Here is a 15,910-nt window from a genome sequence, read left to right as displayed (position 1 = left end):
AGGCTTGTTTGTACATCTGTGCATTTGATCAGGATAAAACCACTGACTCAGCTCAGTTCCACATAATCTTAGGTTCCAGCACACTAGCTTCAGTTTGTTCATGTGGCAGTCTTCAGGAGTCCAAGAAAAAGAGTAAAATTGTACATGTATTTATCTTAAGGGACAGGCTCAGAACTGATGTATACCGTCACTGTGGCCACAATCCTTTGAACCATATTGCTAGTGTCTTGGGACCCACTTGCTTTTCTAACCTGATTGGCTTTATTATATATTGTTTTTATTTTTCATTTAGAGAATTGCATAAATTTTTGAGAGTATTTTAGGAGACCAGGGTTTAAAAACTCTTCTGGCTCTTCCCAGATATTTCTTTTTTATTTATTTTTTAAACTTTTATTTAATGAATATAAATTTCCAAAGTACAGCTTATGGGTTACAATGAGTTCCCCCCTCCCTTAACTTCCCTCCCACCCGCAACCCTCCCCTTTCCCGCTCCCTCTCCCCTTCCAATCACATCAAGATTCATTTTCAATTCTCTTTATATACAGAAGATCAGTTTAGTATATATTAGGTAAAGATTTCAACAGTTTGCCCCCATATAGCAACACAAAGTGAAAAAAATACTGGTGGAGTACTAGTTATAACATTAAATAAGAGTGTACAGCACATTAAAGACAGAGATCCTACATAATATTTTTTTAAAGATTAATTAATTTTCTATGCCATTTCCAAATTAACACCAAGTTTTTTTTTGTTCATTTCCAATTATCTTTATATACAGAAGATCGATTCAGTATATAATTAGTAAAGATCTCATCAGTTTGTACCCACACAGAAACACAAAGTATAAAAATACTGTTTCAGTACTAGTTATAGTATCACTGCACATTAGACAACACATTAAGTACAGATCCCACATGGGATGTAAGTACACAGTGACTTCTGTTGCTGACTTAACAATTTGACACTCCTGTTCATGGCGTCAGTAATCTCCCTAGGCTCTAGTCATGAGTTGCCAGGGCTATGGAAGCCTTTAGAGTTCGCTGACTTTGATCTTATTCTGATAGGGTCATAGTCAAAGTGGAAGTTCTCTCCTCCCTTCAGAGAAAGGTACCTCCTTCTTTGATGGCCCCGTTCTTTCCACTGGGATCTCATTCACAGATATCTTTCATTTAGGTCTTCTTTTTTTTTTTTTTCCATGGTATCTTGGCTTTCCATGCCTACAATACTCTCATGGGCTCTTCAGCCAGATCCGAATGCCTTGAGGGCTGATTCTGAGGCCAGAGTGCTATTTAGGACATCTGCCATTCTATGAGTCTGCTGTGTCTCCCACTTCCCATGTTGGATCTTTCTCTCCCTTTTTGATTCTATCAGTTAGTATTAGCAGACACTAGTCTTGTTTGTGTGATCCCTTTGACTCTTAGACCTATCAGAGCCGTCAATTGTGAACTGAAATTGTTCACTTGGACTAGTGAGATGGCATTGGTACATGCCACCTTGATGGGATTGTATTGGCATCCCCTGGCACATTTCTAACTCCACCATTTGGGACAAGTCAGCTTGAACATGTTCCAAATTGTACATCTCCTCCCTCTCTTATTCCCACTTTTATATTTAACAGGGATCACTTTTCAGTTAAAATTTAAACACCTAAGAATAATTGTGTGTTAATTACAGAGTTCAACCACTAGTACTAGAACAACAACAACAACAACAACAACAAATACTATAATGGACAAAGTATTGCATTGTAGATCAACAGTCAGGGCAAGAGCTGATCAGATCATTATTTCTTATAGTGTCCATTTCACTTCCACAGGTTTCCCCTTTGGTGTTCAGTTGTCACTGATCAGGGAAAACAAATGATATTTGTCTCTTTGGGACTGGCTTAATTCACTCAGCATGATGTTTTCCAGATTCCTCCATCTTGTTGCAAATGACCGGGTTTCATTGTTTCTTACTGCTGTATAGTTTCTATGGAGTACATGTCCCATAATTTCTTTATCCAGTCTACTGTTGATGGGCATTTGGGTTGGTTCCAGGTCTTAGCTATTGTGAATTGAGCTGCAATAAACATTAATGTGCAGATATTTCTTTTTTAAAAATATTTATTTATATATTTGAAAGGCACAGTTAGATGGAGGCAGAGAAAGAGAGAAGCAGGGAGGGAGGGAGAGACAGAAAGAGAAAGGGAGAGAGAGAGAAAATGAATTAGGTCTTCCATCCACTGGTTCACTCCCCAGGTGGCTGCAATAGTCTAAACTGTGCCCAACAGAAGCCAGGAACCAGGAGATTCTTCTGGTTCTCCCATGCAGGTGCAATAAGCACTTTGGCCATCTTCTACTGCTTTCCCAGGCCATAGCAGAGAGCTGGATTGGAAGTAGAGCAGCCAGGACCCTAGCCAATGCCCATATTCATCCCAGATATTTCTGTACTAATCTCCATAATCCTACCTACCAAGATGCCTATTAATTTGCTTCCAGAAGATAGATAAGTGGGGAACTGGGACAGCAGATTAATCAAGATTTGTGAGTAATGTATTTATTTGAACCACTCTGATTGCAATTGCCCATAATTTTTTTCCTCAATATTATGCTCAGCTTTTCATCTGAGCCCAGCATCTCTTATAGCACTCACTAATGGTGTAAAGAACTGACTTAGACTATATTTTCTTAGTTTTTTTTTTTTATTAACTCACCCAAATCTTCCTGATACGGAAATGTCCTGATTTCCAAATATGAAACTCAATAATTTCACCAATCATTTAAATCCCATCGTCTCATTCAGCCATGAGAGTATACATAGCAGTGCCTAAAAAGTCTTTACTCAATCAATTCTTACTTACTTTCTGAATATTATTTACTTGTAACACAACTTCCCATGAATATTTCCTATGTCAATCAGTTGAGCAAAAGAAATATCTACATTTCTTACATACTTGAATATTATGACCACTTAAACACTTTTGATGCATAAGGTGTATGATTATATCTTATAAAACATTTGGTAAAATAGTTCTATAGTTTTATACATTGTCCCCATACAAAAATCCCTGGATTGTCAAAATATATCACTTTATCTACTCATCAGAACAATACCATCCATATTATTGTAATTAAAGAATTTTGTATTTGATTAAATTGGGAGAAGGCAGCAGGAGCAAAAAAGTAACAGCTGTAGGCAAATATCTCTAATTAGCTATCCATCCAGATTGGATTTCAAATTATACAGTTGACCTAGTTTATTTATAAATTTTGCATTGCTATAAAAGCTGAATTTTCAAATATACAAAAAACAAATTTGTGCACTGCTTATATGTGTATATATATGTATATTTACAATTTAAAGTATACTCTAATTCAATTGATAATTTAGAAAAGATCATTAGCTAGATAGAATTTGTCTGACTAGTCAATTATATATTATTTCCATATTTATTACAAGATCTGCAATTTTTAAGTTATATTAGTCATACTCTGTTCTCATTAAAACCATGTACCCTTTTTGTTGTGAGACCTTACTGTTTGATATATGTTAACTCATCAAACTAGATTCCATGAAAGCTATTTTCATTATTCTAGGTGCAGTAGGAGTGCTATAAAAGTTTTCCTTAAATCTGGCATTTACTAAATTAAATTAACATCCATTCTCAGTAACTGCTCTGTTTCTCATATGAATATCTAGAAATTAAACAATTACTACCTCTGTTCTTTTATGTTATAATTTCTCTTTCAAAGACAGTTCATGTCACAATGTGTTGATGCACTATTTATTCAAACTATCAGTGAGGATCTGTTCTAGGTATCAGTAATATTGTAATAAGAGTTCATCCATGCAGACAATGGCCACTGAGTTGCAATTACCTGATAAGTTGTCTGAACCCAGCTACACCTGCAACATCCAAAGTACAAAGTACCACCTTTAAACACTGTGTGATAAGTAGAGATTTGGGGCATGTGAAGTAACTATGGTCACTGAGCAGTCAATTTGTTTATCTTGCTGCAGAACAAGGAAATGTTTGGCACAAGTAAACATTAGGTAGCTCTGTTCTAATTTTTTAAATTGACAAAACATTTGGAAATTTTATTCTAGGAAACATTTTAAAAGATAAGAAAGGCAAGCATAACAGCATAACGGAGGTAAGTATAATATTGCTATCTTTAAGTTTAAGAAATTTATAATGTCCAAAGGATGAGCTTTTGTAATAACTATCTAATTCTTGTTGTAAGCATCAGTGATGGAATTTATATTTATACTTTATTGCAAAGGAAATAACTTAGCTTTTATATAGATTGACTAGGACTATCAAATTTACTTTTCTGTGAAGATATAAGCAACTAAATTATAAAAGATAATAAAGAAAATGCATGTTTCTTGATGGAAAGTCTAGCTAGATTAATTCAAGGCAATTTTGGTTTAAAGTGTTCTGTAATTAAATCAAAGTGATGGTGATGGTTCATCCAACCTAATTTTCTAGATCTGAAAGATGGTAGCAGGTACATCAATTTAAAGAATTCATAAAGGATTTTAAGTTGAGCTGTATACAGAAGTTCTGTAAGTTATTAAATATATATTATCACATCAACATTTTTAAGTGAAACAAAACACTTTAAGGAAATAAATTAGCGTATTTAGGGACAAATGCACTGATTACTTGTATCTTAAAAAGAGAATTTTTGGGAAGAGGTAGGCAAAACATGGAAGGAAAGCAGGAAAAAAAAACCTGGTAACGGACTGTGTTTTTTTATCCACTTTAGTGAAGTAGTCATGGCTTATATGGTATCTTTCTTCATATTCTGCTATTTTCCCCACAAATAGCACTCTTGTTTCAGTAGTTATTATATTTAGGAAATCATATTCTACTTAGTTCTATCAGGAAATTGTGAATAAGAAATTAAAAATGTGTCAAGAAAGGAAAAATGTAAGATGTGTTAAGAGTTAAGTTGATCTGCAAATTGAAAAAGACTTCTGTAACTTACTGATTTCTTGCTTGCTGATGTCTTCAGAAAGAAATCAGTGGTTGTAACGTTTCCTGGGGTATTGCAGTATCACTGATTAGAAAAGACAGACTACTCTCTACACACAAATGATATAAATAGACTCTATTTATTTTTTAATAAAGTTTTTATGGGATGTGGGCATCCCAAGTGGTGTTTCTTTTTAAATTTTTTAAAATTATTTTTAGTTATCTGAGAGGTAGAGTTACAGACAGTGAGAGGGAAAGAGAGAAAGAGGTCCTCCATCCGATGGCTCACTCCCCAACTGGCTGCAATGGCTGGAGCTGTGCCAATTGGAAGCCAGGAGCCAGGAGATTCTTCCAGGTCTCCTACATGGGTGCAAGGGCCCTAGGACTTGGGCCATCTTCTACTGTTTTCCCAGGCCATAGTAGAGAGCTGGATTGGAAGAGGAGCAGCCAGGACTAGAACCGGCATATTTGACAGGTAGAGTTACAGACAGTGGGAGAGACAGACAGAGAGAAAGGTCTTCCTTCTGTTAGTTCACTCCCCAAATAACAACAACGGCCAGAGCTACACCGATCCGAAGCCAGGAGCCAGGTGCTTCTTCCTTGTCTCCCATGCGGGTGCAGGGGCCCAAGCACTTGGGCCACCTCTACTGCTTTCCCAGGCCACAGCAGAGAGCTAGACTGGAAGAGGAACAACCGGGACTAGAACCGGTGCCCATGTGAGGTGCTGACGCCACAGGCAGGAGAATTAACATAGTGTGCCACAGCACGGCTGGCCCCCGATAGACTCTATTTCTAACAATATATCATGCACTTTGCTGGAGAGAAATAAATTTGTTGAGGCTATGCTTTCCAATTTTCTTGGCAATCCAGTTAAGAAAAACCCCTACTTTATTTCTGGGAAACTTAATAAAACCCTTCTGTAATTGAGAAAATTAATGATGTTCAATATCCTAACCTAAGATATTAATTTTATTTACATGACAATAAAAATAAAACTATGGATGTGTGGATATTAATATACATAATATTTTCTTTTTCTTTTTTCCAAAATATAACATGCTGCTGATGAGAATTTACAAGTGAGAAACCAAATAGAGCTTATTGTTGGGGCTTCACAAAACAAAACCTTAATCTACAACAACTAGAAAGTGTTGACATTGTAGTTCAGAGGTTTACACCAGCATCTGTGACTCTGGCATCCCATATGTTTGCCAGTTTGAGTCCCAGGTGCTCCACTTTCAATGCAAAGGATCCAACTCCCCACTAATATGCCTTAAGAAGCCACAGAAAATGGATCAAATATTTGGATATTTGACACCCATGTGAGAGACCTGGACAGGATTCCAAATTCCTGACTGCAGTTTGGCCCAACCCTGGCTGCTGTGGGTATTTGAGGATGAACCAGGAGATGGAATATTTCTCTCTCCATATCTTTCTGCAACTCTGTCTGTCAAATAAATAAAGTAAATCTTAACACACACACACACAATTAGAAGAAAACATTGTGCGTATGATATAATTTGCCCATAATGTCACCCTAAAATATAATTCTTTGCTATATTTTGAGTTGGTTATTCTGAGAAATGGTAGACACAGGAGTAGGTTTGAAAAGCTACCAATTTGTATAGAATTTTTTTATGTAAAAAGGAAATCTACATTAATAAAATCTCTGTATCAGGAAGAGGCCTGACCCCAACAACTTTTATTGTGTGTGAGTTTTTGTTTTTATTTATTTTTTTGCAAAATAACATGTCAACCTTTATTTATCCTTATTTATTCCCCCTCACTCTCCAATTGTACTTCCACCCACTAGAAATCCCGAGTTTCTGTTCCCTTCAGTAGCTTAGAATGCCCTGTAAGCTCAAATCATGTGGCCCTTCATCAATTCTCATTATTTTGGAGAACTTTGTTGGATATGATTAAAATTAAATGGATTCTCACCTGTTGACCTGTCTTATGCTATTTTAATTTAGAAGGGTGGAGAGAAATCATATTTCAGCATATATAAGTAGTGGGTTTTTTTTTTTTTTTTTTGGACAGGCAGAGTGGATAGTGAGAGAGAGAGACCGAGAGAAAGGTCTTCCTTTTTGCCGTTGGTTCACCCTCCAATGGCCGCTGCGGCCAGCACATCTCGCTGATCCGAAGCCAGGAGCCAGGTGCCTCTCCCAGTCTCCCATGCGGGTGCAGGGCCTGAGGACCTGGGCCATCCTCCACTGCCCTCCAGGGCCACAGCAGAGAGCTGGTCTGGAAGAGGGGCAACCAGGATAGAATCCGGCACCCCGACCGGGACTAGAACCCAGTATGCCGGCGCCGCAAGGCGGAGGATCAGCCTGTTAAGCCACGGCGCCAGCCAATAAGTAGTGTTAATATTTTGCTACAGCTTCTGCTAATTTGTGTGTGTTTTCTGTGCATCAGCAATGTAAATGAGTACATTTTATACTCCCTTTTGCCTCTCTTTTAGTATTTTTTATAATACTAAATTCTGTGTTGTTCTATGGTAAAAATTAACCTATCCAACATTAGTTTACCTTGTGTTTTCTTAAAGTATTTGAATACAGGGGGAAAAATTAACGGTTCATAGCTATCATTATTTCACAGACCAACAATCCACTAAACATGGCTATAAAATCTTCATTTATGATATAGTTTACTCATATTGCCATCTTAGATTGGTAAAATATTATTAATTTTGGTGCAATCTTGATGATTACAGGGGTGTAATGGATGGTGGAATTAGAGGAAGAGTAGGCGATATGAGGTGGATAACAAGAGACATCACTTACAAGTCATGTCCCTAAAGTTATTTTAGTGTATGGCAAAACAGATTCCAATACTTCCAGAAGAGAATATTGATATTTATTTTACTTTCAAAGTTTTGTATGTTGATGTATAGCTTGAGGTCTTTTAAAATAGTCATTTCTAAAGTGAGGCATCCCGTATGAGCGCCTGCTCGAGTCTGGCTGCTCTACTTCCAATCCAGCTTTCTTCTGTGGCCTGAGAAAGCGATAAAAGATGGCGCAAGTCCTTGGGCCCCTGTACCCATGTGGGGAGACCCAAAGGAAACTCCTGGCTTCTGGCTTTGGATCAGTTCAGCTCTGGCCATTGCAGCTAATTGGGAAGTGAACCAGTGGATGGAAAACCTCTCTCTCTCTTTGCCTCTCCTCTCTCTGTGTAATTCTTTCAAATAAATAAATAAATATTTAAAAAAATAATAAAATGAAGTATTTCTGATTGAATGTAAATTAACTGCTTTAGAAGATGAGGGACAGAATTGAGGAAATCTAACTGGGGTGCAACTTAACAAACACATGATTTAAACTGCCCATATTGAAGTATTTTTCAAAAATGATTAAAACACTATAATAAATGTCATTTGGCCATTATTGTCATGGGATTTGAATAAGACTTCCAGGGAAATCCTGTAGAATGGATTCTTCCCATTCTCCTATAACCTACATAACAGATTGCTGCTAGACTGTAGATTTTAGCAATATTCTCCTATTTATTGCCTATTAATAAGGAGGCATAGCCTATGATATAATGGAGTTCTATTTAATAATGAAGATAACAGTTAACAAGCATAAAATTGGACATATCTATGGGGTACTATATAATATTTCATTGAATGTATACATTGTATAATGTACAATCCAGGTAAATGTATTTGTCCTTTCATAAACTTAACATTTTTATAACTTGCTATATATATATACTTTTTGTTTTTATTTTTTGACAGGCAGAGTGGACAGTGAGAGAGAGAGAGAGACAGAGAGAGAGAGAGAAAGGTCTTCCTTTGCCATTGGTTCACCCTCCAATGGCCCCCGCAGCCGGGGCACTTCAGCCGGCGCACCGCGGCAGGCGCACCGCACTGATCTGAAGGCAGAAGCCAGGTGCTTATCCTGGTCTCCCATGGGGTGCAGAGCCCAAGCACTTGGGCCATCCTCCACCACGCTCCTGGGCCACAGCAGAGAGCTGGCCTGGAAGAAGGGCAACCGGGACAGAATCCGGCACCCCGACCAGGACTAGAACCCGGTGTGCCGGTGCCGCAAGGCAGAGGATTAGCCAATTGAGCCACGGAGCCAGCCAACATGCTATATTTTGAAGATTATTTATTTGAGAGACAGAGAGAGAGAGAGAGAGAGAAAGAGAGAGAGAAAAAATCTCCTAGCTGCTAGTTAACTCCCCAAATATCCACAACAACAAAGTCTGGATCAGGCTGAAGCCCGGAGTCAGGAAGTACATCCGGGTCTACCATGTGGGTGGCAGAGACAACCAAGGACTTGGGTCATCATCTGCTTTACCAGGTGCATTAGCAGGGAGATGCTTAAGAAACAAAGCAGCTGGATCTCTAATCAGCACTTTGACAGGAAAGCTATCTTCTCAAGCTGTGGATTAAACCATGCATCACAACACCAATCTCAGGTATAACATTGTCTTTGTGTTTCTATGTGGGTGCAAACTGTTGAAATCTTTATACTAAATTGATCTTCTGTATATAAAGAGAATTGAAAATGAATCTTGATGCAAATGGAAGGGGAGAGGGAGCGGGAGAGGGGAGGGTTGCGGGTGGGAGGGAAGTTATGGGGGGGGGGGAAGCCATTGTAATCCATAAGCTGTACACTGGAAATTTATATTCATTAAATAAAAGTTAAAAAAAATAAATGTTTAGTCTTGTCTTGTAATTTTTTGATGGAAATCCAAAGCTTCTTACTCATACCTAGACATAATCTAGTACCCATCAATAAAATATTCCCTAGTCCCACCTCCTGACTTCCTTCCCCAGATTGAGGAAACATGCAAATTTTCAACTTTTACTAGATTATTTATTTAGTTATTTTTAGACTCCCTATGTGAGCACAATCATGTGATATTTGTCTTTCCGTACTTTCATGTACCTTATGATTGGCTTATTTCAGTTAATGTAATTACCTGCCATTCTATCCATGTTGCTGCAAATGACAAGATTTCACCCCTTCTTTGGCTGAGCAAAAATCAACTATGTGTATGTACCATATTTTCTTTATCCATTATCTATTGATGCACACTTAAGTTGTTTTCATTTCCTGGCAATTGTGAACAGTGTTACAATAAACATAGGAGTGCAGGTATCACTTTGACAGATTTCATTCATTAGTGATATTTTTAGTGTTTTGAGGACCCTTCATAATGCTTTCTATGATGGATGTGTATGTATTAATTTACATATATTGCCATTGGAAGTGTACATGTTTTTCTTTTTTCTTTTCTTTTCTTTTTTTTTTTTTTTTACATCCTGGACTATACTTGCAATCTTTTGTCTTTATGATAGTACTTCATCTTACTGGAGTGAGGTCATAACTCATTATGATTTTGATATGCATGTACCTGATGATTGGTAATGCTAAGCATTATTTCATATATCTGTTGCCATTTGTATGTTTTCTTTTGAGAAATGTGTGTTTAGACCTACTGTCATTTTCTAAGGATTGTTTTTGTTGTGTACTTGCTTGTGTTCTTTACATGTTATTAATATTAAATCCTTATCAGATATATAGCTTGCAAATAATTTCTGCCATTCTGAAGGCTGTATTTTTTTTTTTTTTTTTGGACAGGCAGAATGGACAGTGAGAGAGAGAGAGAGAGACAGAGGGAAAGATCTTCCTTTTGCCGTTGGTTCACCCTCCAATGGCTGCCGCGGCCGGCACGCTGCGGCAGGCGCATCGTGCTGATCCAAAGCCAGGAGCCAGGTGCTTCTCCTGGACTCCCATGCGGGTGCAGGGCCGAAGAACTTGGACCATCCTCCACCGCACTCCTGGGCCATAGCAGAGAGCTGGCCTGGAAGAGGGGCAACCGGGACAGAATCTGGCGCCCCGACCAGGACTAGAACCCGGTGTGCCGGCACCAGAAGGTGGAAGATTAGCCTATTGAGCTGCGGCACTGGCCTGAAGGCTGTATTTTATTCTGTTGACTGTGACTGTTTCCTTTGTTGTACAAAAACTCTTTAGTTTGATGAAATCAGAATTGTCTATTCCAGCTTTTTATTTCTGATGCTTTTGAAATCTGATTAAAATAAAATAAAAAACTTACCTATTCCAGGGTCCTGAGCGATTTTACTAATTTTTACTCTAGTATTCTCAAAATTTCAGGCCTCATATTTATATCTGTAATCCAATTTGAGTAAATTTTCATAAGTGATGAGTAATAGGGATCTAGTTTCATTCTTCTGCATGTATGTATTCAATATTCTGGCATCATTCATTAAAATGACTAAACTCTTTCAATAGATGTTTTTAGTACCTTCTCAAAATCAGTTGACTGTAAATTAAAGGGTTTACTCTATGTTCTTTTTTCATTGCATTTGTCTATGGATCTGCTTTTAATGCTAACACGCTGATTTTGTTTCTGTAGATTTGTAATATATTTGAAATTCAGGCAGTGCAATGTTTTGTATTGGACCACAGAAGACCCTGAACAGCCAAAGTGATCTTAAACAAAAAGAACAATGCAGGAGGTATGAAGCAAGTTTTCATTATGACTTCCTTATTTATCCCCAACTTTGCCACTGGGAACAGGGCTTTGTATGTGGTTGCAGATGTAACTTTATCCAGAAATGGGATGATATAGTTATACCATACCCTGCTTATTAAGCTTTATGTAATACTTGATATAAATACTCCTATTTATATATCTAATTTATATATCCTTATAAAATTCATTTGTAATCAGTCCTTACATTCACAATCATGTTATCTCAACATGATAAGTATACATTTTCTTATATCTTAAAAATTGTACTCCAAAATTATAAAGAAATGTGGGTACTAGTTAAGCATAAGTCTAAATATGTGTCTAGCATTGTTTGGAATTATTTTAATACATCATTATCAAGTGCAGTTGACAACACTTGTCATTTTATTGAAATAGATTGAATCGAATTTTGAATTTTTTTTATCTCAAGTTCAACTTAAATTCATTCATCAGGAATAAATTACTCCTAAAGAGATATAACTGTTGGAAATAAAATGATCACTGTTGTAAACAGAAAATAAGCTGTTCTTAAATTTTTCTTTGCCTTACACAGAAAATTAATAAGAGGAAATGAATCAAGTGCTTAAGAAAATTGAAAATATATTTACAGCTATATTCCTACTGTCTTTGTCTCTAAAAAACAGACTCTCATAAGATATTTGGTTGAATTTGATTTCATGTAAATGATTAATTTGTAAGTATTGGGCTTATTTCAGGGGTTATGAAATAAGAAAATCAAAGTTAAATTGTCACTAGGATATTTGCTTCCTCTTGGAACAGTTTATTCACTTTCTTACACATTGCCCATGCTGAGCACATGGTAATACCTTTCATAATTGTTTGCTGAAGGATCAAAGTCTAATTACTCTCAGGTGCTAAGGTCCACATCTTGTTGCACTGATACCTGTTTTAAGGCAGCAGAGACACCACAAAGTGTTCTTTAGTTTTACGTAGAACAAAATATACAAAATCTAACTTGAGAAGTTCTGTAGCATAAAAGAATACATGAAACACATTTGGACTACACTATATCTTACATGAGTAGTGCATTTTTTTTGCTTAAATTCTACAATATTGAAAAATTCATGTTTATTTCTGACAGAAAGTATCACACCATAATTAAATATAATCAAAAAGGTGGGCTGTTGTTTACACCATTCTATTCAGTTTTGAAAAGCCAACAAAATATTACATTAGTAGAGAGTGATCAAAAAGGAATTTTAAATAATTCATAACTAATTAGTTAATTGTGGCTATTTTGCAGTTACTGTGTTCAGGGGAAAATGCGAAATATATAACACATGCAAAATGCAACAAAAGAAACTGTAACACATAAATGAAAATGAAAAGATTTTTAAAAGATTAATGAATTTTATTGAATTTTACAAATAGTCTATTTTTATTTTCATTCTACCTCTTAGTGGAAATGAAACATCTTAATTGGATGGGGAAAATATAATAGAAACTTAACACAGACAATGGTACATTTTATCTGAAAACCCACAAACTTCTATGGAAATGTGTATGCCTTATTATTTAGGGAAAAAACTTTGATCATATTTATTCCATATAAGGCAAACTTTGTTGATTTTCAATCAGTATAAAACTGGTGTGTTATTCAAAATCTGCTTATTACAAGAAAGGTTTAAGGCAGAATAATATTAAGTATCGAATTTTATTTGTTGATAATGCTAATTGTAAAACAAATTAAGGAATATTGGGATTACCAATCCTACTAGATTTTATTACTAATCCCTACTAGATTTGCTGTGATTAGAAGAAATCCTGAGGGGCCGGTGTTGTGGCATAGTGGGGAAAGCTGCTGCTGCCAGTTAGAGACCCAGCTATTCTACTTCCGATCCAGCTATCTGCTTTTGTCTGGGAAAGCAGAGTAAAATAGCCCAAATCCTTGGGCCCCTGCACCCACGTGGGAATCCTGAAAGAAGCTTCTGTCTCCTGGGTTCAGATCTGCTTAGCTCCAGCTGCTGTAGCCATTTGGGGAATGAACCAGTGGGTGGGGAAAATCTTTCACTCTCTGCCTGTACCTTTGCCTCTCTGTAACTACACCTTTCAAATAAATAAATGAATCTTAAGAAGAAGAGAAGAGCAAGAAGGAGGAGGAGGAAGAGAAAGAGGAGGAGGAGGAAGAGGAGAAAGCACAGGTAAATTCCAGGACACCACGTTTGGTTAGTTATTTGGGTGCTGACAGCAAAATGAGTTCAGAAAATTTGATTTTGTATTGAATATATGATAAGTACACTATCCTATAATTATACTACACTTCAAAAACTAAACAAAATAGGCAAAATAAAAAAGATATTCCTCTCCAGGAGTTTCCTTTTTACTCAGAGTGAATGTCAAATAATTTGCTTTGCTTGAAAAGGCCATATCTGATTTATGCACATAGCTTACTCTGCTCCATGTCGTTTGTTTTTCTTCCTCATTCTCTGATTTATCTTTCTTTAGATGACTTTTCACAATTTACTAAGAGAATACTTGAAGGTTTGTGGAAAATAAAATTATAAGGTAATTTTATTATAACAAAATATTTTGAAATAAATACATTAAAATTTATTTAATGTAAAATAAATTAAAATAGATACATAAAAATTCCATGCAAAATGTGCATTAGGAAGACTAAACATGGAAAATACACACAAAGTAGCTACATTTTCATTATACTACAACCATAAATTATGTAGACATCTGTGAATGCATCTGACATATTTTATTCCTTTTTTTTTTGACAGGCAGAGTGGACAGTGAAAGAGAGAGACAGAAAGATTTTCCTTTACCGTTGGTTCACCCTCCAATGGCCGCTGCGGCCGGCGCACCTCGCTGATCCGAAGCCAGGAGCCAGGTGCTTCTCCTGGTCTCCCATGAGGGTGCAGGACCCAAGGACTTGGGACATCCTCTACTGCACTCCCGGGCCACAGCAGAGAGCTGGACTGGAAGAGGAGCAACCGGGACAGAATCTGGCGCCCCGACCAGGACTAGAACCCGTTGTGCTGGCACCGCAGGCAGAGGATTAGCCTATTGAGCTGCGGCACCAGCATCCATTTCTTTTTTAATATTTTAAAACCATTTTAACTGACACATAAAATTTGTATATGCTTTGTTTACCATGTGATGTTTCAATATATGTATGTATTTTTATGTACAATTAGGATATCATTACAATTAGGATACAATTAGGGTATCTCCTAAAACTTTTAACATCACTTTATAGTGACAACGTTCGAATTGTATTCTATCACTCAGATAAATAAATCTTAGAGTTTCTTCTAAGTTGTTGTAATGTCAAAAATTTGTTCATTTTTGTTGCTGAATAGAATTCTATGGTGTGTATGTACTTTGGTTTGCTTAATCAATCTTTTGAATGACAATTGAGTTATTAGGAGTTGGCCACTGGGAATAAAGCAATTATGAATATTTGAGTAAATATTTTTGTGTGAACATAAATCTTAATTTTTCTGGGATAAATTCCCAGTAGTATAAGTGTAGATCACATGGCAGTTACATGTTTAATTTAAAAAATTAAATTATTTATTTGAAAAGCAGAGTGACAAAGATGGAGGGGGAGAGAGAAAGATGGAGACATAGAGAGAGCAAGTTTCCTTCTCTTGTTCACTCCTCAAATGTCTGCAATGGCCAGGACTGGGCCTGGTGGGAAACCAGGAGCCAAGATCTCCATCAAGGTCTGCCACTAAGCAGCAGGAAACCTTATGCTTGGGCCATCATCTACTGCCTTTCAGCTTGTGCATTAGCAAGGCACTTGATCAGAAGCAGAAGTGCCAAAACTCAAACCAGGCACTCCAGTATTTGGTGGTGGCACCCCAAGCAGCAGCTTAACCCACAGTGTCCACATCCTGATATCCAGTTTTTCAGGAAACTACAATATTTATTTTCACAGTGACCATACCAGCTTCCATTTCTACCAGCAATATATGAATCACCTCTCCTTCATATCCTTGCCAGTATCACCTCTTTTTTTTTTTTGAAAGATTTGTTTATTTATTTGAAATTCAGAGTTATACGGAGAGAGAAGAAGAGGCAGAGAGAGAGAGAGAGGTCTTCCATCCTCTGGTTCACTCCCAGATTGGTCATAACGGCTGGAGGTGAGCTGATCTGAAGCCAGGAGCCAGAAGCTTCTTCTGGATCTCCCACATGGGTACAGGGGCCCAAGGACTTGTGGCATCTTTTACTGCTTTCCCAGTCCATAGCAGAGAGCTGGATCGGAAGTGGAGGAGCCAGGACTCGAACTGGCGACCATATGGAATGTTGGCACTGCAGGTGGTGGCTTTATTCACTATGCCACAGTGCCAAGGGCCACTTTTGTAGGCAATGGGTTAAGCTGCCACTTCTGATGCCAGCATCCCATACTACAGTGATGCTTCAGGTCACACCTCCTAGGTTTTGGATCCAGATCCCTCCCTGATA

The 15,910-nt window shown here is 37.2% G+C and overlaps 1 long non-coding RNA gene across 1 annotated transcript; it reads left to right on the top strand.

Moving 5' to 3' along the window:
- Positions 1-3,973: 3,973 nt before the first annotated feature.
- On the top strand, positions 3,974-14,899 carry LOC133774488 (uncharacterized). The gene is made up of 5 exons (XR_009868079.1): positions 3,974-4,136; positions 9,268-9,385; positions 9,880-9,965; positions 10,555-11,453; positions 14,221-14,899. It is a non-coding gene; the product is annotated as an uncharacterized LOC133774488 (long non-coding RNA).
- The last annotated feature ends 1,011 nt before the right edge of the window (positions 14,900-15,910 follow it).

Source organism: Lepus europaeus, chromosome 2 (assembly GCF_033115175.1).
Source record: "Lepus europaeus isolate LE1 chromosome 2, mLepTim1.pri, whole genome shotgun sequence".
NCBI classification, from domain to species: Eukaryota; Metazoa; Chordata; class Mammalia; order Lagomorpha; family Leporidae; genus Lepus; species Lepus europaeus.
The sequence above is the reverse complement of the archived record's forward strand: the minus strand, read 5'-3'. Positions and strand labels throughout refer to the sequence as shown.